This window comes from Austrofundulus limnaeus, unplaced genomic scaffold (assembly GCF_001266775.1).
Source record: "Austrofundulus limnaeus strain Quisiro unplaced genomic scaffold, Austrofundulus_limnaeus-1.0 Scaffold57, whole genome shotgun sequence".
Lineage (NCBI taxonomy): Eukaryota > Metazoa > Chordata > Actinopteri > Cyprinodontiformes > Rivulidae > Austrofundulus > Austrofundulus limnaeus.
Window position 1 is genome coordinate 350,651 of NW_013952459.1, and position 11,285 is coordinate 361,935.

Sequence of the window (11,285 nt, forward strand, 5' to 3'; positions counted from 1 at the left end):
AAAAAAAAAAAAAAAAAAAAAAAAAAGAATTGAAATTGTTTCATGACAGACTGTGATGCTGAGAAACAGCAAATTGCCGTCCAAACAAATCATTATAATACTGTGTCGTGTTAAAGCTAGATAAAACATAACAGAACAGCACCATCTTTTCCGGAGACAATCATACACGTTCTGATGTGTAACGTATGGCGCTGTATACAGCATTGGTTAGTATTGAAATGACTCCATTATCAGACTCACTGAGTCGAAAAAATAATGTATACACAACAATTCTGAAAACAGCCTTCAATGTACTGACCCCAGCTGACACGAACAGTTCACTGGCACTGCTCCATCTGAGCTTATAGTGCATCATTATATCTTGACTTGATGATGGAGGGGTTGCACTTTATTGAAGTCTTTTCTGGCACAAAGTTGAAGTCTGAACCCTGAGACGGCTAGATAAAAAATATATACATAATTTCGTGCTTACCATGGCAAACAAGTTAACCCCAATGAATCCTACCAGTTTTTTTAATCAGCATTTAATCTGATGCTAAGAAAAAGAAAGTGTACACGCTGGGTCAAACCAAAGATTTGATTTGATTCTAGAAAGTCAACAAGTGAGCTGCTGCTCAGCGGAGCAGTTAAAGGAAAATGGGAACGGTGAACTATCATCTATTTTTCCACATAAATACGCCCACAAAGCTCTGAGAAATCACACAGTTGGTGCATACCTCTGTGAGAAATAAACCAAAAAACAAGATGTACTTTTTGCCACTCAGCAATGTGAACTGAGTTCTCAACATTTTGATGAGCGTAAATGAAACAAGACATCTGCTAGCTTCAGCTGCGTTGAACACGTAATGATGTCTGATCAAATTGAATTTTTTTATTTTGTCATATCAGAAATCTGTGTAAGCAGCAGTAACTATTATACAACTATGATAATGCAATGAGATTTTGTTGTTGCAGTGTACCATGATACATGCACACATACTGTATGTTCAGCCTCTACATCTGCACCAGTGCAAACATTATGTACTACGCAGTGTAAGAGATATACAGTTTTGTTTTGCTGAGAGACCACATTGTATATCAAATGAGTCGAAACTTCAAACCAGTAGCCTGCTCGTGTGAGCATGTGTGTCCCACATAGACCTATATGTTGTAAATGAGAAGAGAGATGAAAGCCCACCGCAAAAAGAAAAGAAAAGAAGCAGCCAAATGCAATAGGGCTGTTAGTTTATTTATTTCTCAGTGTTTGTGTTTCTGCACATGTGCAGATGTGACAGAGACAAATGACTGCGTTTTCGCTGGATTTCATCCACAGGGAAGTTATTTTGCACACACGAGCAGACAAGTTGGCTTTTTTTCCCCCTCCTCTGATCTCCAGCTGCATTTTTAAAATTGGAACTCCCCTCAGCAGGGATTTCCACTAAATAAGTTATTAAAGCAGCTGAAACAAACTCAGCTACAGCTGTACTTTTTAATGGAACAGTTTCACATTGTCTAATATTTTTATTTACTGTTTAACAGAGCATTTGATGCGACTGCGCCATGTGTTTAGAAAACTGGAATCTTTATGACAGGGGTGTCAAATTCATTTTCACTGGGGGCCACATGAGCATTATGGTGGCCCTCAAAGGACCAGTTGTTGTTAACTTCATCGTTTTGGGTTTATCTTCTACTAAACACAAAAATGTCACGTTCCTAATCTCATTGCTACGACAAACAAAAAACAAGCTTATTTTAAGATCTTGACACGTCTTTGAGGCTCTTGGGCCACATAAAATGCAGGGATGGGCCACATTTGGCCCGTGGACCTTGTATTTGACACATGTACTTTACGGTAACAGCAGTGTTTTTGTCATACCAGCCGACACACACAAGTTTGTATTTCTATCTATATTAGGACCCTGTTTTATTGCCATTAATTTCTGTAGCGTGACCCTACACTATCACCAGTCCTAAACCTGGTCATCCTTCAGTTCGCACTTTAGTCCTGACACCCCAGTAGATCTCTTAGGACTGGGGTTTGGTTCCTCCAAAAAACTACGGGACCTGACAAGTTAGGTGTTTGTACCAGGAAAGGTCTTAAAAGGGTAACAAAAACAGGCACACACAGACACACATACACATACACATACACAAATCCCTCAGACTGTGTTTTTTTGCAGACTGAACTTTTACTGAACCTCTGTTAGCCGAGCTGAAAAACACATCCAGCACACAACATTGATTTCACTCAGTCAATTAACCAACTCATCCTCTCATCCAGACGGCCTTTTTTTTTTTTTTTTGGAACATTCCAGATGGATGTTTGGGTGTGAGTGAGCATTAGGCCTAAGATCCAAAGATTACCAGGACCCAGAAACCTGCCTTGGGCTTTGTGGTTTTTTTTAACACAACTTTCCCTGCTCCATGAACGTAAAAAAAAAGGGACATGATGCGTGTCACTTCTTTTCTTTCTCTGGCTCTCTCCTATGAGCTAAGTGGCTCAGACATTTAAAAACTACGTCTGCAGGGCCTCGTAGCGATATGTATCAAGCTCTTTTTCACATTTCTCGGCCCTGTGTTCTCTGATTTTAAACTCCTTGTGTGTCTTTGCATTGGTTTTCTGAAAAGAAGCTGACCCAGAATAGAATATCTCGCCTCGTTATCCATTCTACTAGAACTCTCGTCTGGCGAGATGGAGAACTGCAAGACTACAGGAGCGAAGCTGTGTGCAGCCGTCTGTTTCTCTGGTTAGTTATGTTGTGCTGTGATTCAGTAAAGGTGTGGCATTCCCGGGTACATAATTAGTGGCGCTGCTGTAATTATAGGTTTGAGTTTACGGGTGTGTGCTACTTTTTTTTAAAGGCAAATGGAACATCTAGAATGAATTACTCTTTTGTTTTCAGGAAGTAGAGAGGAGGGATCAGTCGCTTATGATAATGTACATATGCTCTTCCCTCAGTGTATAAATGACTGTTTCTGTGTGTGTTGTGTGTTCAACACAAGCCGTGGTCAGAATAATGACTGGTACAGTTAATTGTGTTTTTTTTTTTTAATTGTTTCAATCAGACATGAAGCCAAAAAAAAGTCTAAATACATAAAAACCTGGTGAGGAATCTGGCCTAATGAACACTTTGATTCTTGATATCAGGTAACAGTGCTTGTGTAAAGATTCTTATTCGAATGACCAAAAAATAAAAAAAACACTGCATCGTTTTACAAGTAATGTTGCTGAGTTTTCTTCACAATCTCATATCTGACAAAACTGAGACATTAAAACAAAATTCATTTATTTCAAAATTTCTAAACCCATATTTTATTCACAGTGGAACATGATAATCGTCAAAAGTTTTAAGCTAACACTGAACAAACAGGGTGATTTTGAATTTGATAACAGCAACACATCTCAAAAAAAGCTGGGTACAGATGTGAAGCATTCCCTTTTCTTCTGACAACAATCTGTAAATGTCTGGGGCCTGAGGAAACCAGTGGCTGGAGGTTTGGAAAGGAAGTGCATGATGGGTAAGTACAACTAGGAAAGGTTCTTGATTCCTAAAACTACAGATAAAAAAGAGCAACAAACATAAAATTAATTTAAACAAGAAAACATGAGTACTATGTCAAACTGAAAACTTATAACTCTCTTTGAACATTGCATTCTGTCAGGTTTATATTATCACGTCCTGTGCACCGACTTATCACAGAAAACAGTGCTTTACATGATATTTATCTCTTAGAACAACACTTAGCTGCACGGCCACAATACATACAGATGACCTTTAATGAGTATAGATAGTAAAATATTCTCTTTAAAGTGGACATATACTTTTAAATCCTTAATTTTCACATTAAATCATTCAATTGGGTCTGTTTAAAGTGAAACTGCAATGCTTTGATCTGAAATCCTCCTTATTGTATCTCCACAAGCTCCTCCTTCACCCCTTTCTGAGGTGTTTCTCAGATTAACTCGTTTTGAGGCTGTCTCTTTAAATCTAAATGAGGTCCTTCACACCCTGTCCCCCCTCCAGCTTCCAGAGTGATTCATTCCAGTTTGATAGAGGGGTTTACCACTATAGCAGAGCAAAAAAAAATTATTTACAAATTAATTAAAAGATGTCAACAAGGGAAGACTTGTCAATCCAGCCTCATGTTGGAGCCAGAGTCTGACCCAGAGCCAGAGGAGAAGGTGAAAAACTGTTATATTGGCAAGTCCAGATCTTATTTGGCAGTTCTGTTACAAATTATTTGACATCACAGTTCAGAAAACATCATAGAAAAAAAAGAGAAAACTAAACAGGTTGAAAACTTTGACGCAAATGGAATATACATATCTGTGCAGTACTTGGAGAGACTAAATTAAACTTTTCTGCACTCAAAACTCATTTAACGGTTAAAAAGTGGATTTTGTGTGATATGTTGCCTTTAAAGCAGGGTGCACGTACAGTAGATGCTTAATATTTAAAGCATGTGACATTTAAGCACCACCACAGCAAGAGCAAAGCAAAACAATAGAACCAAAACTTTGTTTAACAAAGCAGCCGTGGCTCCTGGAGCCTGAAACACAAATATGTGTTGCTGTGCGATCTGTAGCTTTCCTAATCTCTGATGGAAGCTCACTTTTCATGTGGACTCCATCATGAAGAGACAGCTGCTTGGAGGTATCTATGTAGTTGTTTGCATCATACAGAATGTTATTTTTAGTCTCTTATTCTTTCCAAAAAGTACATTCTGTGTTTGTGAATGGTTTATTGCATTGCAGAGGGACCCCTTTTCACCGGCTGATTAATCAGTTTGGTATGTTTATGTAGCTGGTTGCTGTCTGCCATGTTTTATTACCTTGAGCTGCGCAAAATACAAATGAGAAAATACTCTAACCATGAAGTTATGATCTTTGTTAGAGGGGAATGAAAAGAGAATTAATTTTACAATCATTTCTCAAACATTGAATTAATAACGTAAAACATACTCCCGCAAACAAGGTTTGTGTCTTTCTATTTTCAAAGCGCAAGATGTTAAAAAATCCAGAGATTATCTTCTTGGTGAACTGGTTCTGAAGAGAGCTGAGCAGAAATAATGAAATGTAGAGTGTCATTACTTATGACGGGAGTGTTTTTGTTTCTAAAAATGTCAAAGATCCTGTTCAGACCCGAATAGATCATGGGACTGCTATCGGTACATCTCAGATCTTTTAATTTTCACAAAACAAACTGATGAATAGTGAAAATATCAATCTTTTGGTCATCTAGATTATTCTGATCAGTTTTCTAATAGATAACTCATCTTTTATAATTGCCCTGCTTTGTCATGTAGACTCTAAGCTAAGCAAACAACAGGTATTAAGCTGAACCACTCAACATATATTTGCATGAGATACAATCACTTTAATATAAGTATGATAAAACTGATCAGAATAATCTAGATGACCTAATGATTGATATTTTCAAAAGGATCAACCACTGCTGCACCTGTGACCTTATTCTTATCACTTACTGCTGAAAGGTGAAGGGCCGGCTTTAATGTGGCTCCTGTCAGTGGTGAACCATTCACTTTAATGAATTTTAATGAACTGACTTGTTAGCTAATTGTATCAAGAATACAACTATAATTCAGCCAGTTGTACAAACATAAATTGAACGTGATAGTTGAAAGTCATTCATAATACTGTGAGATTTTGACTTTTGTGATAATTTTGATGTTTGACCGTTATAACTTTGTCATTTATTATTTTCATCTTGTTCTGCAGTGTCATGGTCTGGATTTTATTGTTTATTTATTGGTCTTTTGTTTGTTAGTAAGGTTTTTGGTGATTATTGTATTTATTTTTTACCTACCTGTGTTCCTAGTGTTGGGTTCTGTTAAGTCACTCTGGTCCCGCCCACTCATAATTGTCCACTCACCAGGTGTTTGTTATTAAAGCTCGTAGAGTTCAGTGTGGCTTCAACTGTTGTTTCCCTGGACGTAGTTTTAATTTGTAATTTCGCTCCCATCAAGTCTTCTGGTGATTTTTTTATTATTATTATTATTTTTGTGTGTGTGTTTTGGCCACATCAGCTTTTTTAAGTTTTTCAAGTTCTTATATAAAATTCTTGTGTTTTTTTGATCGCTTTACCTCTGGGCCTACTCCTGCCATTATCCACTCTTAAATAAAAACAGACTAATTGGTAGCACCTAAGGTTTATCTTAGTGTGTAAAACTTCTAAAGTGCTACTTTATTCACCTTTTGCTGCAGTAGGTGCACACTAATTTACAAAAATCTGTTTTGTCAAAAATGTTTAAACCACTAATCCATAAATAAATAAAGAAGATTATAAAAAAGCAAAAAAAAAAAATCACATAAGAAATGGTTTTTTTTTTTTGTAAATGGGTACCATCAAACAAACTACATTATGTTTAGTCAAATATTCTGATGAAAGAGTGTAATTTAAACACACCAAGAAGCTAAAAGGAGAAATACGTTAGAAACCAAGTTATCTGAAAACATGTTTACCCTCCGGTCTACATAAATCATGTTATTATGAATAATTTCTGCATGTGGGGAAGAAACACATTTCTCAAAACGTTTGTTAAAATCATATTTAACATTTATATAAAAGGTCAAAGATTAGATTAGATCAGATTAGCCTCCTTTTGATATATGGTATCCATGTAATTGCTCTGAGTCAACATTTGTGAATAAATTTGGTTGATGCTTTTTTTAATTTATTGCTTAAAAACGTGCTTAAATCCTGAAACCAGCAGGTGAAACAGTTCCAGACAATATTTGTCAACAACTGTTAACTGAGTTAAGACGGCGTGTTTAGTGTGGACCGAAGCAGAGATGTCTGGTTGTGTTAACCCAACCCTTCCACACAGGAAGCCCTGTCTTTAATTAGGAGGCAGCTCTTTGAAAATGTGCAGCGCATCTTTTCAGATTAAGTCCCACTCACCTGTCCTGTTGCCTTCAGATAAGATGCTGTTCAGGCTTTAATGAACTGAAAGTGATGATTTTCAAAGCAGACATCCAGCTGGGGGAGAGAAGACATCTCTCTTCCAATTACAGACTCAAATTGGGAGCCAGGAGGCGCCTTTGTTACTTTGAAATGTGACTGGCAGAGTTTCCTGCAAACCGGAGCTTTATGCTTCCTGTCTTCACTGAGATGAGGTTAGAAAAGTTAAAGAAGTAATAGTTACATTTAAAGAGCTGTGATGTTGTCTTCTCTCCTCTCGGGTGTTACCGGCTCATTGTGTGGCTCATTAATTAACAGAAAAGTTGCAACTTTCAATTCAGTTTATTTGTGGAGCATCATTTGATAACGAGAACCGTCTCAGAAAATTATAAGTCCAATCGAGTTAAATTCACAGCAGATTTTAGCTCAGTGTCTGTCAGTGTTGTATAAAGTACCTCAAAGTGATACTTGAGTAAAAGTACAAGCATCTTATCATAAAAATACTTTGGTAAAAGTTAAAGTCTTCTCTAAAAATATTACTTGAGTAAAAGTACAAGTATCTTATCATAAAAATACTTTGGTAAAAGTTAAAGTCTTCTCTAAAAATATTACTTGAGTAAAAGTCTTAAAGTATCTGAATTTTTTTGTACTTACCGTAAGTATCAAAAGTAAATTTCTGACACAAAATCTACTTAAGTATTAAAAGTAAAAGTCCTGAGTAAAAGTGAGCAGTTAGATTGTCCAAAATGGCATTTATTGGGAGGTGACTTCTCCAAAAAATATTTTTTCTGACGGCGTGCAGCTGTGATGGGTTGTGTACCTAATTTCCCTCTGGGATCAATAAAGTATTTTTAAATTGAATTGAATTGAATTGTACAAGCTAAAGGGGTGTCACAATGGTATATATTTATACTTCTCATCCAACTACAGCTAAATTCTCTCCATCCAGGAGACACAATTTAAGGATAGTATTTTTTTAAGTAATAACAACTTGTAATAAAATAGGAGTAACGACTTTCTACTTCTTACCTTTTTAAAAAATGAAGTGAGTAGAAAGTACAGATGATTGTGTAAAAATGTAATAAGTAAAAGTAAAAAGTACGCTGAAAAATAATTACTCAAGTAAAGTACAGATAACCAAAATTTCTACTTAAGTACAGTAACAAAGTATTTGTACTTAGTTACTTTACAACTCTGATGTCTGTTAGACCACATGTGTCAAACTCAAGGTCCGCAGGTTCATTGTAACCCACCATGGCATTTTATGTGGCCTATAGCAACAAAAATGTATTAAGGTCTTAAAATAAACTGCTGTAAAGCCAACCATAAACTACATCTCCCATAATGCATGTCGATTATTTTAACGGGCATAATTCGTTGTGCAAAATCTACATTTCCCTTCATTTTTACCAGCTACTTTTGCCGCGGCTCAGTTGTACTGGGAAGTAGGAATTTCCAACTTACAAGTCGTAAATTTAAACTGTAACGTCCCTCCAGTGGGATTTCCCAGACAACCATGAGTAAAACTCTTACTTTTACTTTAATAATATGCCTATGTTATTTATTTCACATTTAGTCAGTCAAGTAACACTTTTCATTGGTTATAAGAAGGCATGTTTAAACACTGTTTCTATGCAGGAAATACCAAGTAGATAGTTATCATTTGTTATCAGTGCTCAGCCATAGCATCAAGACAAGGAACCTGACATTTTGTGTTTAGTCGACTACAACTGGCCATTTGAGGGCCATCATAATGCTCACGTGGCCCTTGGTGAAAGTAAATTTCACACCCTTGTGTTAAAGTGACTGAGTTATTGTCAATTTTGTGTTTGCTAAGGTTGATTAGCCATGGCTAGGTTAGCCGTCTTGAATCAAGTTCACTGCAGAAGTTAACTGGTTGCAGCTGCAGATCCAGTGATGACTTTCTGAGAGTTTCATGAAAATCCACCCAGTGATTCACGAGACAGGATATTTTGCTAACAGACAGCTAGACAAACACAACCACACAGACGCATATAAGCAGGTGAGCGATAACAACAGAATAAACACAAGCCAGTCAGTGTTTTAGTAAATATGTGTGTATTGTCTCATGATAACTGGATGCATTATTTCTAATATTTTGCACGACAGTAGTTTCTCAGCAGAGGAATACAAATGTGAAAAGAAAAATTTTCATAAAACAGTATTTGCTGCTCAGAAAACTGTAATTCTGTATTCATGACTTGTCCCCCAAGCAGCAGACAGAACACTGAGCACAGCTGGCAGCCAAGTCCTTTGTTTGTGTGTGTGTGTGTGTGTGTGTGTGCACGCACATGGTGACTGCATCTAAAGTAGCCCCTGTTGCACACTCATGGCACTGTGATTCAATTATATAGAGCCAGTGCTTTGCCTGAATATTAATCTGGGGTCCAAACTTAATTTGTCTGGTGATGGGGGGACACAAACCCATCTGGCTTTATGGTAAGTGTAACAGTGTGTGTGTTTGTGTGTGAGTGTGTGTGTGTGAGGGGGGTTGTCTTTCTATTGTTAGACAAAGAGGGACCTGTCACGGTGCTCTGAGGAAGACAGATCAGATTGTGGGAGGCAGACAGTCACCAGACAGATGGATCCAAACAGACACACAAACCACAAAAGAATAAGAACTATTGAAAAGTACAAATGTTTCTAACGCAGAGATTGTAGTTTTTAATCAATTATCTTCTGATATTGAGCAATATTATTATTATATTTATTTATTTAGGTGTTGATGTAATATGAATGCAGAACCCTCCCCACAGACAAATTTATGCTCTTTTAAAGCATTTAAAAATGTTTTTTTCAAGCTTTCTGTGGTGATAACATGTTCTGAGCTTCAAGTTCCGATTTCACCTAAAACACGTTATTTTGCTTTAAAAGAAAACAAAATTGTTTTGTGACATCACACACAAAACAGAGGACTGAAAGACACAAAGTTTTAGAACCTGCCACTTTTCTTCAAGCACGCCTTCTCATAATGCAGCTGCAGGAAGACTCAAAGGGAGAGAGCGAGCCTTTTTATTGGAATCTTGTTGAATCTTTATACATCAGAGCACTTGACAGTGAAAGCAACACACTTACAGTTTCAAGTATTTTGAGCTTTTAATTCAAAATCCAACCACTTTTCAAAGCCTGAAGTACTTGGAAGTAGTTCCTTGAATTTTCAGCCCTCGTGAACAAAACAAAAACAGAAACACTCAGATTCTCACTTTGAATCTGAACTCCTCTGAATCATTTTGATTCCCTCCATTTCAAAGACAACACAGTGAGCGTATCAAACCCGTCTGGGCTCAGTCATTGTCAGTACACAGCTGCATTTGTGTGTGGATGAATATCCACAGCACCAACCGNCCCCCCCCCCTCCTCCCCAGCGTCACATGGCCTGCAGTCCTTTGGGACTGAGGCATTGCGCCCCAGGGCATGAATGCAACCTCTCCTTGACCCCCCTCCTCTGTGCAAGTGACCTTCCTCTGACGTGTGAGGTTAGCTTTTATACTGCTGCTGGGGTCAAAGGCAGTGACTGGGAGGAGAGAGGCTGAATGGGTGTGGGGGGCCACGCGGGGCGGGGTGCAGAGCTGAAACAGAGAAGAAGACAGAGGAGGGAAAGAGCTGAAACAAAGCAAAGCGCAGGAGTGTGGTTTGTTGGCAGGAGGCAAGATGGGGGGGTGGGAGCAGGAAGTTACCAGTCTTCATGTCAACATGTCTCTCACTTTCTGTTTTACACTTGTTTTTTTTTTTCTTTAGGTGTCTCGAGGAGGTCTGCAGGCCTGAGCAGAGGTGGTAACGCAAAGAGGCAGAGAGAAACACAAAGCCAAGCATCGTTTTGTTCATGAACAGTCTTTGTTTCTGACTTTTAAAGTCTCACTGTGTGTGTTTATAAGAGAAACATGTGAAAACATGTTGCAAGTGGATAATTACTAATAGTCTTTTGTGTCTCACTGTCAACAATGAAACATCTGAATCTAACACTGCACAAATAACTGTTTCTAAATTTAATGTTCTCTCACGTTAACTTGCCTTTCTCACCTGTTCTCTCCTTCAACCTCATATTTGAAACCTCACAACCAAAACATATTAAACACAAGACAGCTTTATTTAGACGTTTTTAAATCTTATCACCGGGAAATCTTTCTTCATTCTCTGTGAACAATGAGAAACTTGGTCCTGTTAAAGGTTTAAAAGTAATAGAAAACAAAAGCAAACAAGCACGAGGAAATTATTGATTCCAGTGAAACAATATTGTCCTTTCACCTTTTTTTTTTTTTGAGTCTTGTGTCTTTTCAGATGTTTTTTTCTTTTCTTTTTTATTTATCAGCCAGTGAGCCTTCAGAATTTTCTCAATTGTAGGGCCATGTGTGTGTGTGGGGG

General features: G+C 37.5%; 1 long non-coding RNA gene across 1 annotated transcript in view; it reads left to right on the forward strand.

The window, feature by feature from the left end:
• The window catches only part of LOC106518191 (uncharacterized), a 20,616-nt gene extending 9,347 nt beyond the window's left edge, over nucleotides 1-11,269 (forward strand). The window contains exon 3 of the long non-coding RNA XR_001310285.1: nucleotides 10,662-11,269. This is a non-coding gene — a long non-coding RNA (uncharacterized LOC106518191). The remainder of the gene's footprint in view (nucleotides 1-10,661) is intronic.
• The last annotated feature ends 16 nt before the right edge of the window (nucleotides 11,270-11,285 follow it).